Source organism: Strongylocentrotus purpuratus, unplaced genomic scaffold (assembly GCF_000002235.5).
Source record: "Strongylocentrotus purpuratus isolate Spur 01 unplaced genomic scaffold, Spur_5.0 spur5_contig_805, whole genome shotgun sequence".
Lineage (NCBI taxonomy): Eukaryota > Metazoa > Echinodermata > Echinoidea > Camarodonta > Strongylocentrotidae > Strongylocentrotus > Strongylocentrotus purpuratus.
This window is the reverse complement of record NW_022145508.1, coordinates 50,984-74,202: the sequence shown is the minus strand read 5'-3', so window position 1 is coordinate 74,202 and position 23,219 is coordinate 50,984.

Sequence of the window (23,219 nt, the reverse complement as noted above, 5' to 3'; positions counted from 1 at the left end):
ATGTCTTATCCACATGACCACTATGCTTCACTGTTATGAACTTGTTCGGTTCAAGATGTTAACACTTTCTGGTGTTAATGACTTTAAAAAATATGCTGATAAACTACTTTTACTCCTTTGTTGAGGAAGGGGGTGTCCCCTTAACAAAAAAAAGAGAACGACAAATTAATATGCAGAAAAAAATGATAAAAAAAAACGAAAAGAAAGGCAAAGCCGGGAGTCGAACCGAGTACATCTGCATTGTGAAGCGATGGCTTATCCACATGACCACTGTGCTTCACTGTTATTAACTTGTTCGGTTCAAGATGTTAACACTTTCTAAATGTAAATAAATTTAAAAGATATACTGATAAACTAACTTTACTCCTTTGTTGAGGAAGAGGGGGTGTCCCCTAAACAAAAAAAAAGATGAAAAAAAAAAAACCCGAGGTAGAAAGGAGTAGCCGGGAATCGAACCGAGTACATTTGCATTGTGAAGCGATGTCTTATCCACATGACCACTATGCTTCACTGTTATGAACTTGTTCGGTTCAAGATGTTAACACTTTCTGGTGTTAATGACTTTAAAAAATATGCTGATAAACTACTTTTACTCCTTTGTTGAGGAGAGGGGGTGTCCCCTTAACAAAAAAAAGAGAACGACAAATTAATATGCAGAAAAAAATGATAAAAAAAAAAGAAAAGAAAGGCAAAGCCGGGAGTCGAACCGAGTACATCTGCATTGTGAAGCGATGGCTTATCCACATGACCACTGTGCTTCACTGTTATTAACTTGTTCGGTTCAAGATGTTAACACTTTCTAAATGTAAATAAATTTAAAAGATATACTGATAAACTAACTTTACTCCTTTGTTGAGGAAGAGGGGGTGTCCCCTAAACAAAAAAAAAGATGAAAAAAAAAAAACCCGAGGTAGAAAGGAGTAGCCGGGAATCGAACCGAGTACATTTGCATTGTGAAGCGATGTCTTATCCACATGACCACTATGCTTCACTGTTATTAACTTGTTCGGTTCAAGATGTTAACACTTTCTAAATGTAAATAAATTTAAAAGATATACTGATAAACTAATTTTACTCCTTTGTTGAGGAAGAGGGGGTGTCCCCTAAACAAAAAAAAAGATGAAAAAAAAAATGCGAGGTAGAAAGGAGTAGCCGGGAATCGAACCGAGTACATCTGCATTGTGAAGCGATGGCTTATCCACATGACCACTGTGCTTCACTGTTATTAACTTGTTCGGTTCAAGATGTTAACACTTTCTAAATGTAAATAAATTTAAAAGATATACTGATAAACTAACTTTACTCCTTTGTTGAGGAAGAGGGGGTGTCCCCTAAACAAAAAAAAAGATGAAAAAAAAAACCCGAGGTAGAAAGGAGTAGCCGGGAATCGAACCGAGTACATTTGCATTGTGAAGCGATGTCTTATCCACATGACCACTATGCTTCACTGTTATGAACTTGTTCGGTTCAAGATGTTAACACTTTCTGGTGTTAATGACTTTAAAAAATATGCTGATAAACTACTTTTACTCCTTTGTTGAGGAGTAGGGGGTGTCCCCTTAACAAAAAAAAAGAGAACGACAAATTAATATGCAGAAAAAAATGATAAAAAAAAAAACGAAAAGAAAGGCAAAGCCGGGAGTCGAACCGAGTACATCTGCATTGTGAAGCGATGGCTTATCCACATGACCACTGTGCTTCACTGTTATTAACTTGTTCGGTTCAAGATGTTAACACTTTCTAATGTAAATAAATTTAAAAGATATACTGATAAACTAATTTTACTCCTTTGTTGAGGAAGAGGGGGTGTCCCCTTAACAACAAAAAAAGAAGACAAATTAATATGCAGAAAAAAATGATAAAAAAAAAAACGAAAAGAAAGGCAAAGCCGGGAGTCGAACCGAGTACATCTGCATTGTGAAGCGATGGCTTATCCACATGACCACTGTGCTTCACTGTTATTAACTTGTTCGGTTCAAGATGTTAACACTTTCTAATGTAAATAAATTTAAAAGATATACTGATAAACTAACTTTTACTCCTTTGTTGAGGAAGAGGGGGTGTCCCCTAAACAAAAAAAAGATGAAAAAAAAAAAACCCGAGGTAGAAAGGAGTAGCCGGGAATCGAACCGAGTACATTTGCATTGTGAAGCGATGTCTTATCCACATGACCACTATGCTTCACTGTTATGAACTTGTTCGGTTCAAGATGTTAACACTTTCTGGTGTTAATGACTTTAAAAAATATGCTGATAAACTACTTTTACTCCTTTGTTGAGGAAGAGGGGGTGTCCCCTTAACAAAAAAAAAGAGAACGACAAATTAATATGCAGAAAAAAATGATAAAAAAAAAACGAAAAGAAAGGCAAAGCCGGGAGTCGAACCGAGTACATCTGCATTGTGAAGCGATGGCTTATCCACATGACCACTGTGCTTCACTGTTATTAACTTGTTCGGTTCAAGATGTTAACACTTTCTAAATGTAAATAAATTTAAAAGATATACTGATAAACTAACTTTACTCCTTTGTTGAGGAAGAGGGGGTGTCCCCTAAACAAAAAAAAAGATGAAAAAAAAAAAAACCCGAGGTAGAAAGGAGTAGCCGGGAATCGAACCGAGTACATTTGCATTGTGAAGCGATGTCTTATCCACATGACCACTATGCTTCTCTGTTATTAACTTGTTCGGTTCAAGATGTTAACACTTTCTAAATGTAAATAAATTTAAAAGATATACTGATAAACTAATTTTACTCCTTTGTTGAGGAAGAGGGGGTGTCCCCTAAACAAAAAAAAAGATGAAAAAAAAAACGCGAGGTAGAAAGGAGTAGCCGGGAATCGAACCGAGTACATTTGCATTGTGAAGCGATGTCTTATCCACATGACCACTATGCTTCACTGTTATGAACTTGTTCGGTTCAAGATGTTAACACTTTCTGGTGTTAATGACTTTAAAAAATATGCTGATAAACTACTTTTACTCCTTTGTTGAGGAAGAGGGGGTGTCCCCTTAACAAAAAAAAAGAGAACGACAAATTAATATGCAGAAAAAAATGATAAAAAAAACGAAAAGAAAGGCAAAGCCGGGAGTCGAACCGAGTACATCTGCATTGTGAAGCGATGGCTTATCCACATGACCACTGTGCTTCACTGTTATTAACTTGTTCGGTTCAAGATGTTAACACTTTCTAAATGTAAATAAATTTAAAAGATATACTGATAAACTAACTTTACTCCTTTGTTGAGGAAGAGGGGGTGTCCCCTAAACAAAAAAAAAGATGAAAAAAAAAAAACCCGAGGTAGAAAGGAGTAGCCGGGAATCGAACCGAGTACATTTGCATTGTGAAGCGATGTCTTATCCACATGACCACTATGCTTCACTGTTATGAACTTGTTCGGTTCAAGATGTTAACACTTTCTGGTGTTAATGACTTTAAAAAATATGCTGATAAACTACTTTTACTCCTTTGTTGAGGAAGAGGGGGTGTCCCCTTAACAAAAAAAAAGAAACGACAAATTAATATGCAGAAAAAAATGATAAAAAAAAAAAGAAAAGAAAGGCAAAGCCGGGAGTCGAACCGAGTACATCTGCATTGTGAAGCGATGGCTTATCCACATGACCACTGTGCTTCACTGTTATTAACTTGTTCGGTTCAAGATGTTAACACTTTCTAAATGTAAATAAATTTAAAAGATATACTGATAAACTAACTTTACTCCTTTGTTGAGGAAGAGGGGGTGTCCCCTAAACAAAAAAAAAGATGAAAAAAAAAAAACCCGAGGTAGAAAGGAGTAGCCGGGAATCGAACCGAGTACATTTGCATTGTGAAGCGATGTCTTATCCACATGACCACTATGCTTCACTGTTATTAACTTGTTCGGTTCAAGATGTTAACACTTTCTAAATGTAAATAAATTTAAAAGATATACTTATAAACTAATTTTACTCCTTTGTTGAGGAAGAGGGGGTGTCCCCTAAACAAAAAAAAAGATGAAAAAAAAAAAACGCGAGGTAGAAAGGAGTAGCCGGGAATCGAACCGAGTACATTTGCATTGTGAAGCGATGTCTTATCCACATGACCACTATGCTTCACTGTTATGAACTTGTTCGGTTCAAGATGTTAACACTTTCTGGTGTTAATGACTTTAAAAAATATGCTGATAAACTACTTTTACTCCTTTGTTGAGGAAGAGGGGGTGTCCCCTTAACAAAAAAAAGAGAAGGACAAATTAATATGCAGAAAAAAATGATAAAAAAAAAACGAAAAGAAAGGCAAAGCCGGGAGTCGAACCGAGTACATCTGCATTGTGAAGCGATGGCTTATCCACATGACCACTGTGCTTCACTGTTATTAACTTGTTCGGTTCAAGATGTTAACACTTTCTAATGTAAATAAATTTAAAAGATATACTGATAAACTAACTTTACTCCTTTGTTGAGGAAGAGGGGGTGTCCCCTAAACAAAAAAAAAGATGAAAAAAAAAAAACCCGAGGTAGAAAGGAGTAGCCGGGAATCGAACCGAGTACATTTGCATTGTGAAGCGATGTCTTATCCACATGACCACTATGCTTCACTGTTATGAACTTGTTCGGTTCAAGATGTTAACACTTTCTGGTGTTAATGACTTTAAAAAATATGCTGATAAACTACTTTTACTCCTTTGTTGAGGAGTAGGGGGTGTCCCCTTAACAACAAAAAAGAGAACGACAAATTAATATGCAGAAAAAAATGATTAAAAAAAAAACGAAAAGAAAGGCAAAGCCGGGAGTCGAACCGAGTACATCTGCATTGTGAAGCGATGGCTTATCCACATGACCACTGTGCTTCACTGTTATTAACTTGTTCGGTTCAAGATGTTAACACTTTCTAATGTAAATAAATTTAAAAGATATACTGATAAACTAATTTTACTCCTTTGTTGAGGAAGAGGGGGTGTCCCCTAAACAAAAAAAAAGATGAAAAAAAAAACCCGAGTAAGAGGAGTAGCCGGGAATCGAACCGAGTACATTTGCATTGTGAAGCGATGTCTTATCCACATGACCACTATGCTTCACTGTTATGAACTTGTTCGGTTCAAGATGTTAACACTTTCTGGTGTTAATGACTTTAAAAAATATGCTGATAAACTACTTTTACTCCTTTGTTGAGGAGTAGGGGGTGTCCCCTTAACAACAAAAAAGAGAACGACAAATTAATATGCAGAAAAAAATGATTAAAAAAAAAACGAAAAGAAAGGCAAAGCCGGGAGTCGAACCGAGTACATCTGCATTGTGAAGCGATGGCTTATCCACATGACCACTGTGCTTCACTGTTATTAACTTGTTCGGTTCAAGATGTAAACACTTTCTAATGTAAATAAATTTAAAAGATGTACTGATAAACTAACTTTACTCCTTTGTTGAGGAAGAGGGGGTGTCCCCTAAACAAAAAAAAAGATGAAAAAAAAAACCCGAGGTAGAAAGGAGTAGCCGGGAATCGAACCGAGTACATTTGCATTGTGAAGCGATGTCTTATCCACATGACCACTATGCTTCACTGTTATGAACTTGTTCGGTTCAAGATGTTAACACTTTCTGGTGTTAATGACTTTAAAAAATATGCTGATAAACTACTTTTACTCCTTTGTTGAGGAGTAGGGGGTGTCCCCTTAACAAAAAAAAAAGAGAACGACAAATTAATATGCAGAAAAAAATGATAAAAAAAAAACGAAAAGAAAGGCAAAGCCGGGAGTCGAACCGAGTACATCTGCATTGTGAAGCGATGGCTTATCCACATGACCACTGTGCTTCACTGTTATTAACTTGTTCGGTTCAAGATGTTAACACTTTCTAATGTAAATAAATTTAAAAGATATACTGATAAACTAACTTTACTCCTTTGTTGAGGAAGAGGGGGTGTCCCCTAAACAAAAAAAAAGATGAAAAAAAAAAAAACCCGAGGTAGAAAGGAGTAGCCGGGAATCGAACCGAGTACATTTGCATTGTGAAGCGATGTCTTATCCACATGACCACTATGCTTCACTGTTATGAACTTGTTCGGTTCAAGATGTTAACACTTTCTGGTGTTAATGACTTTAAAAAATATGCTGATAAACTACTTTTACTCCTTTGTTGAGGAAGAGGGGGTGTCCCCTTAACAAAAAAAAAGAGAACGACAAATTAATATGCAGAAAAAAATGATAAAAAAAAAACGAAAAGAAAGGCAAAGCCGGGAGTCGAACCGAGTACATCTGCATTGTGAAGCGATGGCTTATCCACATGACCACTGTGCTTCACTGTTATTAACTTGTTCGGTTCAAGATGTTAACACTTTCTAAATGTAAATAAATTTAAAAGATATACTGATAAACTAACTTTACTCCTTTGTTGAGGAAGAGGGGGTGTCCCCTAAACAAAAAAAAAGATGAAAAAAAAAAGAAACCCGAGGTAGAAAGGAGTAGCCGGGAATCGAACCGAGTACATTTGCATTGTGAAGCGATGTCTTATCCACATGACCACTATGCTTCTCTGTTATTAACTTGTTCGGTTCAAGATGTTAACACTTTCTAAATGTAAATAAATTTAAAAGATATACTGATAAACTAATTTTACTCCTTTGTTGAGGAAGAGGGGGTGTCCCCTAAACAAAAAAAAAGATGAAAAAAAAAACGCGAGGTAGAAAGGAGTAGCCGGGAATCGAACCGAGTACATTTGCATTGTGAAGCGATGTCTTATCCACATGACCACTATGCTTCACTGTTATGAACTTGTTCGGTTCAAGATGTTAACACTTTCTGGTGTTAATGACTTTAAAAAATATGCTGATAAACTACTTTTACTCCTTTGTTGAGGAAGAGGGGGTGTCCCCTTAACAAAAAAAAAGAGAACGACAAATTAATATGCAGAAAAAAATGATAAAAAAAAAACGAAAAGAAAGGCAAAGCCGGGAGTCGAACCGAGTACATCTGCATTGTGAAGCGATGGCTTATCCACATGACCACTGTGCTTCACTGTTATTAACTTGTTCGGTTCAAGATGTTAACACTTTCTAATGTAAATAAATTTAAAAGATATACTGATAAACTAATTTTACTCCTTTGTTGAGGAAGAGGGGGTGTCCCCTAAACAAAAAAAAAGATGAAAAAAAAAAAAACCCGAGGTAGAAAGGAGTAGCCGGGAATCGAACCGAGTACATTTGCATTGTGAAGCGATGTCTTATCCACATGACCACTATGCTTCACTGTTATGAACTTGTTCGGTTCAAGATGTTAACACTTTCTGGTGTTAATGACTTTAAAAAATATGCTGATAAACTACTTTTACTCCTTTGTTGAGGAAGAGGGGGTGTCCCCTTAACAAAAAAAAAGAGAACGACAAATTAATATGCAGAAAAAAATGATAAAAAAAAAAACGAAAAGAAAGGCAAAGCCGGGAGTCGAACCGAGTACATCTGCATTGTGAAGCGATGGCTTATCCACATGACCACTGTGCTTCACTGTTATTAACTTGTTCGGTTCAAGATGTTAACACTTTCTAATGTAAATAAATTTAAAAGATATACTGATAAACTAACTTTACTCCTTTGTTGAGGAAGAGGGGGTGTCCCCTAAACAAAAAAAAAGATGAAAAAAAAAAAAACCCCGAGGTAGAAAGGAGTAGCCGGGAATCGAACCGAGTACATTTGCATTGTGAAGCGATGTCTTATCCACATGACCACTATGCTTCACTGTTATTAACTTGTTCGGTTCAAGATGTTAACACTTTCTAAATGTAAATAAATTTAAAAGATATACTTATAAACTAATTTTACTCCTTTGTTGAGGAAGAGGGGGTGTCCCCTAAACAAAAAAAAAGATGAAAAAAAAAAACGCGAGGTAGAAAGGAGTAGCCGGGAATCGAACCGAGTACATTTGCATTGTGAAGCGATGTCTTATCCACATGACCACTATGCTTCACTGTTATTAACTTGTTCGGTTCAAGATGTTAACACTTTCTGGTGTTAATGACTTTAAAAAATATGCTGATAAACTACTTTTACTCCTTTGTTGAGGAAGAGGGGGTGTCCCCTTAACAAAAAAAAAGAGAAGGACAAATTAATATGCAGAAAAAAATGATAAAAAAAAACGAAAAGAAAGGCAAAGCCGGGAGTCGAACCGAGTACATCTGCATTGTGAAGCGATGGCTTATCCACATGACCACTGTGCTTCACTGTTATTAACTTGTTCGGTTCAAGATGTTAACACTTTCTAAATGTAAATAAATTTAAAAGATATACTGATAAACTAACTTTACTCCTTTGTTGAGGAAGAGGGGGTGTCCCCTAAACAAAAAAAAAGATGAAAAAAAAAAAAACCCGAGGTAGAAAGGAGTAGCCGGGAATCGAACCGAGTACATTTGCATTGTGAAGCGATGTCTTATCCACATGACCACTATGCTTCACTGTTATTAACTTGTTCGGTTCAAGATGTTAACACTTTCTAATGTAAATAAATTTAAAAGATATACTGATAAACTAATTTTACTCCTTTGTTGAGGAAGAGGGGGTGTCCCCTAAACAAAAAAAAAGATGAAAAAAAAAAACGCGAGGTAGAAAGGAGTAGCCGGGAATCGAACCGAGTACATTTGCATTGTGAAGCGATGTCTTATCCACATGACCACTATGCTTCACTGTTATGAACTTGTTCGGTTCAAGATGTTAACACTTTCTGGTGTTAATGACTTTAAAAAATATGCTGATAAACTACTTTTACTCCTTTGTTGAGGAAGAGGGGGTGTCCCCTTAACAAAAAAAAAGAGAAGGACAAATTAATATGCAGAAAAAAATGATAAAAAAAAACGAAAAGAAAGGCAAAGCCGGGAGTCGAACCGAGTACATCTGCATTGTGAAGCGATGGCTTATCCACATGACCACTGTGCTTCACTGTTATTAACTTGTTCGGTTCAAGATGTTAACACTTTCTAATGTAAATAAATTTAAAAGATATACTGATAAACTAACTTTACTCCTTTGTTGAGGAAGAGGGGGTGTCCCCTAAACAAAAAAAAAGATGAAAAAAAAAAACCCGAGGTAGAAAGGAGTAGCCGGGAATCGAACCGAGTACATTTGCATTGTGAAGCGATGTCTTATCCACATGACCACTATGCTTCTCTGTTATTAACTTGTTCGGTTCAAGATGTTAACACTTTCTAATGTAAATAAATTTAAAAGATATACTTATAAACTAATTTTACTCCTTTGTTGAGGAAGAGGGGGTGTCCCCTAAACAAAAAAAAAGATGAAAAAAAAAACCCGAGGTAGAAAGGAGTAGCCGGGAATCGAACCGAGTACATTTGCATTGTGAAGCGATGTCTTATCCACATGACCACTATGCTTCACTGTTATGAACTTGTTCGGTTCAAGATGTTAACACTTTCTGGTGTTAATGACTTTAAAAAATATGCTGATAAACTACTTTTACTCCTTTGTTGAGGAGTAGGGGGTGTCCCCTTAACAACAAAAAAGAGAACACAAATTAATATGCAGAAAAAAATGATTAAAAAAAAAACGAAAAGAAAGGCAAAGCCGGGAGTCGAACCGAGTACATCTGCATTGTGAAGCGATGGCTTATCCACATGACCACTGTGCTTCACTGTTATTAACTTGTTCGGTTCAAGATGTTAACACTTTCTAAATGTAAATAAATTTAAAAGATATACTTATAAACTAATTTTACTCCTTTGTTGAGGAAGAGGGGGTGTCCCCTAAACAAAAAAAAAGATGAAAAAAAAAATCCGTGGTAGAAAGGAGTAGCCGGGAATCGAACCGAGTACATTTGCATTGTGAAGCGATGTCTTATCCACATGACCACTATGCTTCACTGTTATGAACTTGTTCGGTTCAAGATGTTAACACTTTCTGGTGTTAATGACTTTAAAAAATATGCTGATAAACTACTTTTACTCCTTTGTTGAGGAAGAGGGGGTGTCCCCTTAACAAAAAAAAAGAGAAGGACAAATTAATATGCAGAAAAAAATGATTAAAAAAAAAACGAAAAGAAAGGCAAAGCCGGGAGTCGAACCGAGTACATCTGCATTGTGAAGCGATGGCTTATCCACATGACCACTGTGCTTCACTGTTATTAACTTGTTCGGTTCAAGATGTTAACACTTTCTAAATGTAAATAAATTTAAAAGATATACTGATAAACTAATTTTACTCCTTTGTTGAGGAAGAGGGGGTGTCCCCTTAACAAAAAAAAGAGAAGGACAAATTAATATGCAGAAAAAAATGATAAAAAAAAAAAACGAAAAGAAAGGCAAAGCCGGGAGTCGAACCGAGTACATCTGCATTGTGAAGCGATGGCTTATCCACATGACCACTGTGCTTCACTGTTATTAACTTGTTCGGTTCAAGATGTTAACACTTTCTAATGTAAATAAATTTAAAAGATATACTGATAAACTAACTTTTACTCCTTTGTTGAGGAAGAGGGGGTGTCCCCTAAACAAAAAAAAAGATGAAAAAAAAAAACCCGAGGTAGAAAGGTGTAGCCGGGAATCGAACCGAGTACATTTGCATTGTGAAGCGATGTCTTATCCACATGACCACTATGCTTCACTGTTATGAACTTGTTCGGTTCAAGATGTTAACACTTTCTGGTGTTAATGACTTTAAAAAATATGCTGATAAACTACTTTTACTCCTTTGTTGAGGAAGAGGGGGTGTCCCCTTAACAAAAAAAAAGAGAAGGACAAATTAATATGCAGAAAAAAATGATTAAAAAAAAACGAAAAGAAAGGCAAAGCCGGGAGTCGAACCGAGTACATCTGCATTGTGAAGCGATGGCTTATCCACATGACCACTGTGCTTCACTGTTATTAACTTGTTCGGTTCAAGATGTTAACACTTTCTAATGTAAATAAATTTAAAAGATATACTGATAAACTAATTTTACTCCTTTGTTGAGGAAGAGGGGGTGTCCCTAAACAAAAAAAAAGATGAAAAAAAAAAACCCGAGGTAGAAAGGAGTAGCCGGGAATCGAACCGAGTACATTTGCATTGTGAAGCGATGTCTTATCCACATGACCACTATGCTTCAATGTTATGAACTTGTTCGGTTCAAGATGTTAACACTTTCTGGTGTTAATGACTTTAAAAAATATGCTGATAAACTACTTTTACTCCTTTGTTGAGGAGTAGGGGGTGTCCCCTTAACAACAAAAAAGAGAACAACAAATTAATATGCAGAAAAAAATGATTAAAAAAAAAACGAAAAGAAAGGCAAAGCCGGGAGTCGAACCGAGTACATCTGCATTGTGAAGCGATGGCTTATCCACATGACCACTGTGCTTCACTGTTATTAACTTGTTCGGTTCAAGATGTTAACACTTTCTAAATGTAAATAAATTTAAAAGATATACTTATAAACTAATTTTACTCCTTTGTTGAGGAAGAGGGGGTGTCCCCTAAACAAAAAAAAAGATGAAAAAAAAAATCCGAGGTAGAAAGGAGTAGCCGGGAATCGAACCGAGTACATTTGCATTGTGAAGCGATGTCTTATCCACATGACCACTATGCTTCACTGTTATGAACTTGTTCGGTTCAAGATGTTAACACTTTCTGGTGTTAATGACTTTAAAAAATATGCTGATAAACTACTTTTACTCCTTTGTTGAGGAGTAGGGGGTGTCCCCTTAACAAAAAAAAGAGAAGGACAAATTAATATGCAGAAAAAAATGATTAAAAAAAAAACGAAAAGAAAGGCAAAGCCGGGAGTCGAACCGAGTACATTTGCATTGTGAAGCGATATCTTATCCACATGACCACTGTGCTTCACTGTTATTAACTTGTTTGGTTCAAGATGTTAACACTTTCTGGTGTTAATGATTTTAAAAAATATGCTAATAAACTACATTTACTCCTTGTTGAGGAGTAGGGGGTGTCCCCTTAACAAAAAAAAAGAGAAGGACAAATTAATATGCAGAAAAAAATGATTAAAAAAAACGAAAAGAAAGGCAAAGCCGGGAGTCGAACCGAGTACATCTGCATTGTGAAGCGATATCTTATCCACATGACCACTGTGCTTCACTGTTATTAACTTGTTCGGTTCAAGATGTTAACACTTTCTGGTGTTAATGATTTTAAAAAATATGCTGATAAACTACATTTACTCCTTGTTGAGGAGTAGGGGGTGTCCCCTTAACAAAAAAAAAGAGAAGGACAAATTAATATGCAGAAAAAAATGATTAAAAAAAACGAAAAGAAAGGCAAAGCCGGGAGTCGAACCGAGTACATCTGCATTGTGAAGCGATATCTTATCCACATGACCACTGTGCTTCACTGTTATTAACTTGTTTGGTTCAAGATGTTAACACTTTCTAATGTTAATGACTTTAAAAGATATGCTTATAAACTACTTGTACTCCTTTGTTGAGGAGGAGGGGTGTCCCCTAAACAAAAAAAAAAGATGAAGAAAAAAAAACGCAAGGTAGGTAGGAATAGCCGGGAATCGAACCGAGTACATTTGCATTGTGAAGCGATGTCTTATCCACATGACCACTATGCTTCATTGTTATTTACTTGTTCGGTTCAAGATGTTAACACTTTCTAATGTTAATGACTTTAAAAAATATGCTGATAAACTACTTTTACTCCTTTGTTGAGGAGTAGGGGGTGTCCCCTTAACAAAAAAAAAGAGAAGGAAATTAATATGCAGAAAAAAATGATGAAAAAAAAACGAAAAGAAAGGCAAAGCCGGGAGTCGAACCGAGTACATTTGCATTGTGAAGCGATGTCTTATCCACATGACCACTATGCTTCACTCTTATTAACTTGTTCGGTTCAAGATGTTAACACTTTCTAATGTTAATAACTTTAAAATATATGCTAATAAACTAATTTTACTCCTTTGTTGAGGAAGAGGGGGTGTCCCCTAAACAAACAAAAAGATGAAAAAAAAAACCCAAGGTAGGAAGGAGTAGCCGGAATCGAACCGAGTACATTTGCATTGTAAAGCGATGTCTTATCCACATGACCACTATGCTTCACCGTTATGAACTTGTTCGGTTCAAGATGTTAACACTTTCTGGTGCTAATGACTTTAAAAAATATGCTGATAAACTACTTTTACTCCTTTGTTGAGGAGTAGGGGGTGTCCCCTTAACAAAAAAAAAGAGAAGGACAAATTAATATGCAGAAAAAAATTATAAAAAAAAAACGAAAAGAAAGGCAAAGCCGGGAGTCGAACCGAGTACATTTGCATTGTGAAGCGATGTCTTATCCACATGACCACTATGCTTCACTCTTATTAACTTGTTCGGTTCAAGATGTTAACACTTTCTAATGTTAATGACTTTAAAAGATATGCTGATAAACTAATTTTACTCCTTTGTTGAATAAGGGGGTGTCCCCTAAACAAAAAAAAAGATGAAAAAAAACCCGAGGTAGAAAGGAGTAGCCGGGAATCGAACCGAGTACATTTGCATTGTGAAGCGATGTCTTATCCACATGACCACTATGCTTCACTGTTATTAACTTGTTCGGTTCAAGATGTTAACACTTTCTAATGTAAATAAATTTAAAAGATATCTGATAAACTAATTTTACTCCTTTGTTGAGGAAGAGGGGGTGTTCCCTGAACAACAAAAAAAAGATGAAGAAAAAAAAACGCGAGGTAGGAAGGAGTAGCCGGGAATCGAACCGAGTACATTTGCATTGTGAAGCGATGTCTTATCCACATGACCACTATGCTTCACTGTTATGAACTTGTTCGGTTCAAGATGTTAACACTTTCTAATGTTAATGACTTTAAAAAATATGCTGATAAACTACTTTTACTCCTTTGTTGAGGAGTAGGGGGTGTCCCCTTAACAAAAAAAAGAGAAGGACAAATTAATATGCAGAAAAAAATGATTAAAAAAAAACGAAAAGAAAGGCAAAGCCGGGAGTCGAACCGAGTACATCTGCATTGTGAAGCGATGTCTTATCCACATGACCACTGTGCTTCACTGTTATTAACTTGTTCGGTTCAAGATGTTAACACTTTCTAATGTTAATGACTTTAAAAGATATGCTTATAAACTACTTGTACTCCTTTGTTGAGGAGGAGGGGTGTCCCCTAAACAAACAAAAAGATGAAGAAAAAAAACGCAAGGTAGGAAGGAATAGCCGGGAATCGAACCGAGCAGATTTGCATTGTGAAGCGATGTCTTATCCACATGACCACTATGCTTCACTGTTATTTACTTGTTCGGTTCAAGATGTTAACACTTTCTAATGTTAATGACTTTAAAAAATATGCTGATAAACTACTTTTACTCCTTTGTTGAGGAGTAGGGGGTGTCCCCTTAACAAAAAAAAGAGAAGGAAATTAATATGCAGAAAAAAATGATAAAAAAAAACGAAAAGAAAGGCAAAGCCGGGAGTCGAACCGAGTACATTTGCATTGTGAAGCGATGTCTTATCCACATGACCACTATGCTTCACTCTTATTAACTTGTTCGGTTCAAGATGTTAACACTTTCTAATGTTAATGACTTTAAAATATATGCTAATAAACTAATTTTACTCCTTTGTTGAGGAAGAGGGGGTGTCCCCTAAACAAAAAAAAGATGAAGAAAAAAAACCCAAGGTAGGAAGGAGTAGCCGGGAATCGAACCGAGTACATTTGCATTGTAAAGCGATGTCTTATCCACATGACCACTATGCTTCACTGTTATGAACTTGTTCGGTTCAAGATGTTAACACTTTCTGGTGTTAATGACTTTAAAAAATATGCTGATAAACTACTTTTACTCCTTTGTTGAGGAGTAGGGGGTGTCCCCTTAACAAAAAAAAAGAGAAGGACAAATTAATATGCAGAAAAAAATGATAAAAAAAAAACGAAAAGAAAGGCAAAGCCGGGAGTCGAACCGAGTACATCTGCATTGTGAAGCGATATCTTATCCACATGACCACTGTGCTTCACTGTTATTAACTTGTTCGGTTCAAGATGTTAACACTTTCTAATGTAAATAAATTTAAAAGATATACTGATAAACTAATTTTACTCCTTTGTTGAGGAAGAGGGGGTGTCCCCTAAAAAAAAAAAAAGATTTAAAAAAAAAAAAAACCCGAGGTAGAAAGGAGTAGCCGGGAATCGAACCGAGTACATTTGCATTGTGAAGCGATGTCTTATCCACATGACCACTATGCTTCAATGTTATGAACTTGTTCGGTTCAAGATGTTAACACTCTCTGGTGTAAATGACTTTTAAAAATATGCTGATAAACTACTTTTACTCCTTTGTTGAGGAGTAGGGGGTGTCCCCTTAACAAAAAAAAAGAGAAGGACAAATTAATATGCAGAAAAAAATGATAAAAAAAAAAAAAAGCGAGGTAGAAAGGCAAAGCCGGGAGTCGAACCGAGTACATTTGCATTGTGAAGCGATGTCTTATCCACATGACCACTATGCTTCACTCTTATTAACTTGTTCGGTTCAAGATGTTAACACTTTCTAATGTTAATGACTTTAAAATATATGCTAATAAACTAATTGTACTCCTTTGTTGAGGAAGAGGGGGTGTCCCCTAAACAAACAAAAAGATGAAAAAAAAACCCAAGGTAGGAAGGAGTAGCCGGGAATCGAACCGAGTACATTTGCATTGTAAAGCGATGTCTTATCCACATGACCACTATGCTTCACCGTTATGAACTTGTTCGGTTCAAGATGTTAACACTTTCTGGTGCTAATGACTTTAAAAAATATGCTGATAAACTACTTTTACTCCTTTGTTGAGGAGTAGGGGGTGTCCCCTTAACAAAAAAAAAAGAGAACAAATTAATATGCAGAAAAAAATGATAAAAAAAAACGAAAAGAAAGGCAAAGCCGGGAGTCGAACCGAGTACATCTGCATTGTGAAGCGATATCTTATCCACATGACCACTGTGCTTCACTGTTATTAACTTGTTTGGTTCAAGATGTTAACACTTTCTGGTGTTAATGATTTTAAAAAATATGCTAATAAACTACATTTACTCCTTGTTGAGGAGTAGGGGGTGTCCCCTTAACAAAAAAAAAGAGAAGGACAAATTAATATGCAGAAAAAAATGATAAAAAAAAAAAGAGGTAGAAAGGCAAAGCCGGGAGTCGAACCGAGTACATCTGCATTGTAAAACGATGGCTTATCCACATGACCACTGTCCTTCTCTGTTATTAACTTGTTCGGTTCAAGATGTTAACACTTTCTAATGTTAATGACTTTAAAAGATATGCTGATAAACTAATTTTACTCCTTTGTTGAATAAGGGGGTGTCCCCTAAACAAAAAAAAGATGAAAAAAAAACCCGAGGTAGAAAGGAGTAGCCGGGAATCGAACCGAGTACATTTGCATTGTGAAGCGATGTCTTATCCACATGACCACTATGCTTCACTGTTATTAACTTGTTCGGTTCAAGATGTTAACACTTTCTAATGTAAATAAATTTAAAAGATATCTGATAAACTAATTTTACTCCTTTGTTGAGGAAGAGGGGGTGTTCCCTGAACAACAAAAAAAAGATGAAGAAAAAAAAACGCGAGGTAGGAAGGAGTAGCCGGGAATCGAACCGAGTACATTTGCATTGTGAAGCGATGTCTTATCCACATGACCACTATGCTTCACTGTTATGAACTTGTTCGGTTCAAGATGTTAACACTTTCTAATGTTAATGACTTAAAAAATATGCTGATAAACTACTTTTACTCCTTTGTTGAGGAGTAGGGGGTGTCCCCTTAACAAAAAAAAAGAGAAGGACAAATTAATATGCAGAAAAAAATGATAAAAAAAAAACGAAAAGAAAGGCAAAGCCGGGAGTCGAACCGAGTACATCTGCATTGTGAAGCGATATCTTATCCACATGACCACTGTGCTTCACTGTTATTAACTTGTTTGGTTCAAGATGTTAACACTTTCTGGTGTTAATGATTTTAAAAAATATGCTAATAAACTACATTTACTCCTTGTTGAGGAGTAGGGGGTGTCCCCTTAACAAAAAAAAAGAGAAGGACAAATTAATATGCAGAAAAAAATGATTAAAAAAAAACGAAAAGAAAGGCAAAGCCGGGAGTCGAACCGAGTACATCTGCATTGTGAAGCGATATCTTATCCACATGACCACTGTGCTTCACTGTTATTAACTTGTTTGGTTCAAGATGTTAACACTTTCTAATGTTAATGACTTTAAAAGATATGCTTATAAACTACTTGTACTCCTTTGTTGAGGAGGAGGGGTGTCCCCTAAACAAACAAAAAAGATGAAGAAAAAAAACGCAAGGTAGGTAGGAATAGCCGGGAATCGAACCGAGCAGATTTGCATTGTGAAGCGATGTCTTATCCATATGACCACTATGCTTCACTGTTATTTACTTGTTCGGTTCAAGATGTTAACACTTTCTAATGTTAATGACTTTAAAAAATATGCTGATAAACTACTTTTACTCCTTTGTTGAGGAGTAGGGGGTGTCCCCTTAACAACAAAAAAAGAGAAGGAAATTAATATGCAGAAAAAAATGATAAAAAAAAAACGAAAAGAAAGGCAAAGCCGGGAGTCGAACCGAGTACATCTGCATTGTGAAGCGATGTCTTATCCACATGACCACTATGCTTCACTCTTATTAACTTGTTCGGTTCAAGATGTTAACACTTTCTAATGTTAATGACTTTAAAATATATGCTAATAAACTAATTTTACTCCTTTGTTGAGGAAGAGGGGGTGTCCCCTAAACAAACAAAAAGATGAAGAAAAAAAACCCAAGGTAGGAAGGAGTAGCCGGGAATCGAACCGAGTACATTTGCATTGTAAAGCGATGTCTTATCCACATGACCACTATGCTTCACCGTTATGAACTTGTTCGGTTCAAGATGTTAACACTTTCTGGTGCTAATGACTTTAAAAAATATGCTGATAAACTACTTTTACTCCTTTGTTGAGGAGTAGGGGGTGTCCCCTTAACAAAAAAAAAGAGAAGGACAAATTAATATGCAGAAAAAAATGATAAAAAAAAAACGAAAAGAAAGGCAAAGCCGGGAGTCGAACCGAGTACATCTGCATTGTGAAGCGATATCTTATCCACATGACCACTGTGCTTCACTGTTATTAACTTGTTTGGTTCAAGATGTTAACACTTTCTGGTGTTAATGATTTTAAAAATATGCTAATAAACTACATTTACTCCTTGTTGAGGAGTAGGGGGTGTCCCCTTAACAAAAAAAAAGAGAAGGACAAATTAATATGCAGAAAAAAATGATAAAAAAAAAAAAGAGGTAGAAAGGAAAAGCCGGGAGTCGAACCGAGTACATCTGCATTGTAAAGCGATGGCTTATCCACATGACCACTGTGCTTCTCTGTTATTAACTTGTTCGGTTCAAGATGTTAACACTTTCTAATGTTAATGACTTTAAAAGATATGCTGATAAACTAATTTTACTCCTTTGTTGAATAAGGGGGTGTCCCCTAAACAAAAAAAAAGATGAAAAAAAAACCCGAGGTAGAAAGGAGTAGCCGGGAATCGAACCGAGTACATTTGCATTGTGAAGCGATGTCTTATCCACATGACCACTATGCTTCACTGTTATGAACTTGTTCGGTTCAAGATGTTAACACTTTCTAATGTTAATGACTTTAAAGAATATGCTGATAAACTACTTTTACTTCTTTGTTGAGGAGTAGGGGGTGTCCCCTTAACACAAAAAACGAGGAGGACAAATTAATATGCAGAAAAAAATGATTAAAAAAAAACGAAAAGAAAGGCAAAGCCGGGAGTCGAACCGAGTACATCTGCATTGTGAAGCGATGTCTTATCCACATGACCACTATGCTTCACTGTTATTAACTTGTTCGGTTCAAGATGTTAACACTTTCTAATGTTAATGACTTTAAAATATATGCTAATAAACTAATTTTACTCCTTTGTTGAGGAAGAGGGGGTGTCCCCTAAACAAAAGAAAAGATGAAAAAAAAAACCAAGGTAGGAAGGAGTAGCCGGGAATCGAACCGAGTACATCTGCATTGTGAAGCGATGTCTTATCCACATGACCACTATGCTTCACTGTTATGAACTTGTTCGGTTCAAGATGTTAACACTTTCTAATGTTAATGACTTTAAAAAATATGCTGATAAACTACTTTTACTTCTTTGTTGAGGAGTAGGGGGTGTCCCCTTAACACAAAAAACGAGGAGGACAAATTAATATGCAGAAAAAAATGATTAAAAAAAAACGAAAAGAAAGGCAAAGCCGGGAGTCGAACCGAGTACATCTGCATTGTGAAGCGATGTCTTATCCACATGACCACTATGCTTCACTGTTATTAACTTGTTCGGTTCAAGATGTTAACACTTTCTAATGTTAATGACTTTAAAATATATGCTAATAAACTAATTTTACTCCTTTGTTGAGGAAGAGGGGGTGTCCCCTAAACAAAAAAAAAGATGAAAAAAAAAACCAAGGTAGGAAGGAGTAGCCGGGAATCGAACCGAGTACATCTGCATTGTGAAGCGATGTCTTATCCACATGGCCACTATGCTTCACTGTTATGAACTTGTTCGGTTCAAGATGTTAACACTTTCTAATGTTAATGACTTTAAAAAATATGCTGATAAACTACTTTTACTTCTTTGTTGAGGAGTAGGGGGTGTCCCCTTAACAAAAAAAAAAGAGGAGGACAAATTAATATGCAGAAAAAAATGATTAAAAAAAAACGAGGTAGAAAGGCAAAGCCGGGAGTCGAACCGAGTGCATCTGCATTGTGAAGCGATGGCTTATCCACATGACCACTGTGCTTCTCTGTTATTAACTTGTTCGGTTCAAGATGTTAACAATTACTAATGTTAATGACTTTAAAAGAAATGCTGATAAACTAATTTTACTCCTTCGTTGAGGAAGAGGGGGTGTCCCCTAAACAAAAAAAAAGATGAAAAAAAAAACCCGAGGTAGAAAGGAGTAGCCGGGAATAAACCGAGTACATTTGCATTGTGAAGCGATGTCTTATCCACATGACCACTATGCTTCACTGTTATGAACTTGTTCGGTTCAAGATGTTAACACTTTCTGGTGTTAATGACTTTAAAGAATATGCTGATAAACTACTTTTACTCCTTTGTTGAGGAGTAGGGGGTGTCCCCTTAACAAAAAAAAAGAGAAGGACAAATTAATATGCAGAAAAAATGATTAAAAAAAACGAAAAGAAAGGCAAAGCCGGGAGTCGAACCGAGTACATCTGCATTGTGAAGCGATATCTTATCCACATGACCACTCTGCTTCACTGTTATTAACTTGTTTGGTTCAAGATGTTAACACTTTCTAATGTTAATGACTTTAAAAGATATGCTTATAAACTACTTGTACTCCTTTGTTGAGGAGGAGGGGTGTCCCCTAAACAAACAAAAAAGATGAAGAAAAAAAACGCAAGGTAGGAAGGAATAGCCGGGAATCGAACCGAGCAGATTTGCATTGTGAAGCGATGTCTTATCCATATGACCACTATGCTTCATTGTTATTTACTTGTTCGGTTCAAGATGTTAACACTTTCTAATGTTAATGACTTTAAAAAATATGCTGATAAACTACTTTTACTCCTTTGTTGAGGAGTAAGGGGTGTCCCCTTAACAAAAAAAAAGAGAAGGAAATTAATATGCAGAAAAAAATGATAAAAAAAAAACGAAAAGAAAGGCAAAGCCGGGAGTCGAACCGAGTACATCTGCATTGTGAAGCGATGGCTTATCCACATGACCACTGTGCTTCACTGTTATTAACTTGTTCGGTTCAAGATGTTAACACTTTCTAATGTAAATAAATTTAAAAGATATACTGATAAATTAATTTTACTCCTTTGTTGAGGAAGAGGGGGTGTCCCCTGAACAAAACAAAAAAAGATGAAAAAAAAAACGCGAGGTAGGAAGGAGTAGCCGGGAATCGAACCGAGTACATTTGCATTGTGAAGCGATGTCTTATCCACATGACCACTATGCTTCACTGTTATGAACTTGTTCGGTTCAAGATGTTAACACTTTCTAATGTTAATGACTTAAAAAAATATGCTGATGAACTACTTTTACTCCTTTGTTGGGGAGTAGGGGGTGTCCCCATGAAAAAAAAAGAGAAGGACAAATTAATATGCAGAAAAAAATGATTAAAAAAAAAAAAAAACGAGGTAGAAAGGCAAAGCCGGGAGTCGAACCGAGTACATTTGCATTGTGAAGCGATGTCTTATCCACATGACCACTATGCTTCACTCTTATTAACTTGTTCGGTTCAAGATGTTAACACTTTCTAATGTTAATGACTTTAAAATATATGCTAATAAACTAATTTTACTCCTTTGTTGAGGAAGAGGGGGTGTCCCCTAAACAAACAAAAAGATGAAGAAAAAAAACCCAAGGTAGGAAGGAGTAGCCGGGAATCGAACCGAGTACATTTGGATTGTGAAGCGATGTTTTATCCACATGACCACTGTGCTTCACTGATATTAACTTGTTCGGTTCAAGATGTTAATACTTTCTGCTTTTAATGACTTTAAAAAATATGCTGATAAATCAATTTTACTGCTTTGTCGAGGAGAAGGGGGTGTCCCCTAAACAAACAAAAAAGAGATGAAAAAAAAATGCGGGGTAGAAAGGCAAAGCCTGGAATCGAATCGAGTACATCTGCATTGTGAAGCGATGTCCTATCCACATGACCACTGTGCTTTTCGGTTATTAACTTGTTCGGTTCAAGATGTTAACACTATCTTTTGTTAATGACTTTTTTGTTTTAAAAAAATGTGCTGATAAACTACTTGTACTCCTTTGTTGAGGAGGAGGGGGTGTCCCCTAAACCAAAAAAAAAAAAGAAATGAAAAAAAAAAAACGCGAGGTAGAAAGGCGTAGCCGGGATTCGAACCGAGTTCATCTGCATTGTGAAGCGATGTATTATTCACATGACCACTGTGCTTCACTAATATTAACTTGTTCGGTTCAAGATGTTAACACTTTCTAATGTTAATGACTTTGAAATATATGCTAATAAACTAATTTTAAGCGATGTCTTATCCACATGACCACTGTGCTTCACCGATATTAACTTGTTCGGTTCAAGATGTTAATACTTTCTGCTTTTAATGACTTTAAAACATATGCTGATAAACTAATTTTACTGCTTTGTCGAGGAGTAGGGGGTGTCCCCTAAACAAACAAAAAAGAGATGAAAAAAAAATGCGAGGTAGAAAGGCAAAGCCTGGAATCGAACCGAGTACATCTGCATTGTGAAGCGATGTCTTATGCACATGACCACTATGCTTCACCGTTATGAACTTTTCATCATCGTATTATTTTCATCATCTTTTTATCATATTGACTTGTACATCTCTTTGTTTTTAGGGGGACACCCCCTCCTCCTCAAATAAGGATTAAAAGCAGTTAATCATCATATTTTGTAAAGCCATTAACATCAGAAAATGTTAACAACTCGAAACGAACCTGTTAATAGCAGTGAAACAAAGTGGTCTTGTGGATAAGACACCACTTTACAATGCACATGTACTCGGTTCGATTCCTGGCTACGCCATTTTACCTCGTATTATATCATATTGACTTGTACATCTCTTTTTTTTTAAGGGGACACCCCCTCCTCCTCAAAAAAAAAAGGATTAAAAGCAGTTAATCATCATATTTTGTAAAGCCATTATCATCAGAAAGTGTTAACAACTCAAAGCGAACCTGTTAATAGCAGTGAAGCAAAGTGGTCTTGTAGATAAGACATCGTTTCACAATGCAAATGTACTCGGTTCGATTCCCGGCTACGCTTTTATACCTCGCCTTTTTTTAATCATTTTTTTCTTCATATTGACTTGTCCATCTCTTTTTTGAAGGGGACACCCCCTCCTCCTCAAATAAGGATTAAAAGCACTTAATCATCATATTTTGTAAAGCCATTAACATCAGAAAGTGTCAACAACTCGAAGCGAACCTGTTAATGGCAGTACGTGAAGCAAAGTGGTCTTGTGGATAAGACATCGCTTCAAAATGCAAATTTACTCGGTTCGATCCCGCCTACGCCTTCCCGTCTTGTTTTTATTAATTTTTCTTTCCCGTATAGTGTTAATAAATTTAAGCGACCCAGCTAGTAGGGCTGAGGCAAAGTGGTCATGTGGATAAGACATCGCTTCACAATGCACATGTATACTCGGTTCGATTCCCGGCTACGCCTTTTACGACAAACGCGAGAGTCAGTGTCCGTGACTAATTTTGCGTCATGATCCACTGAC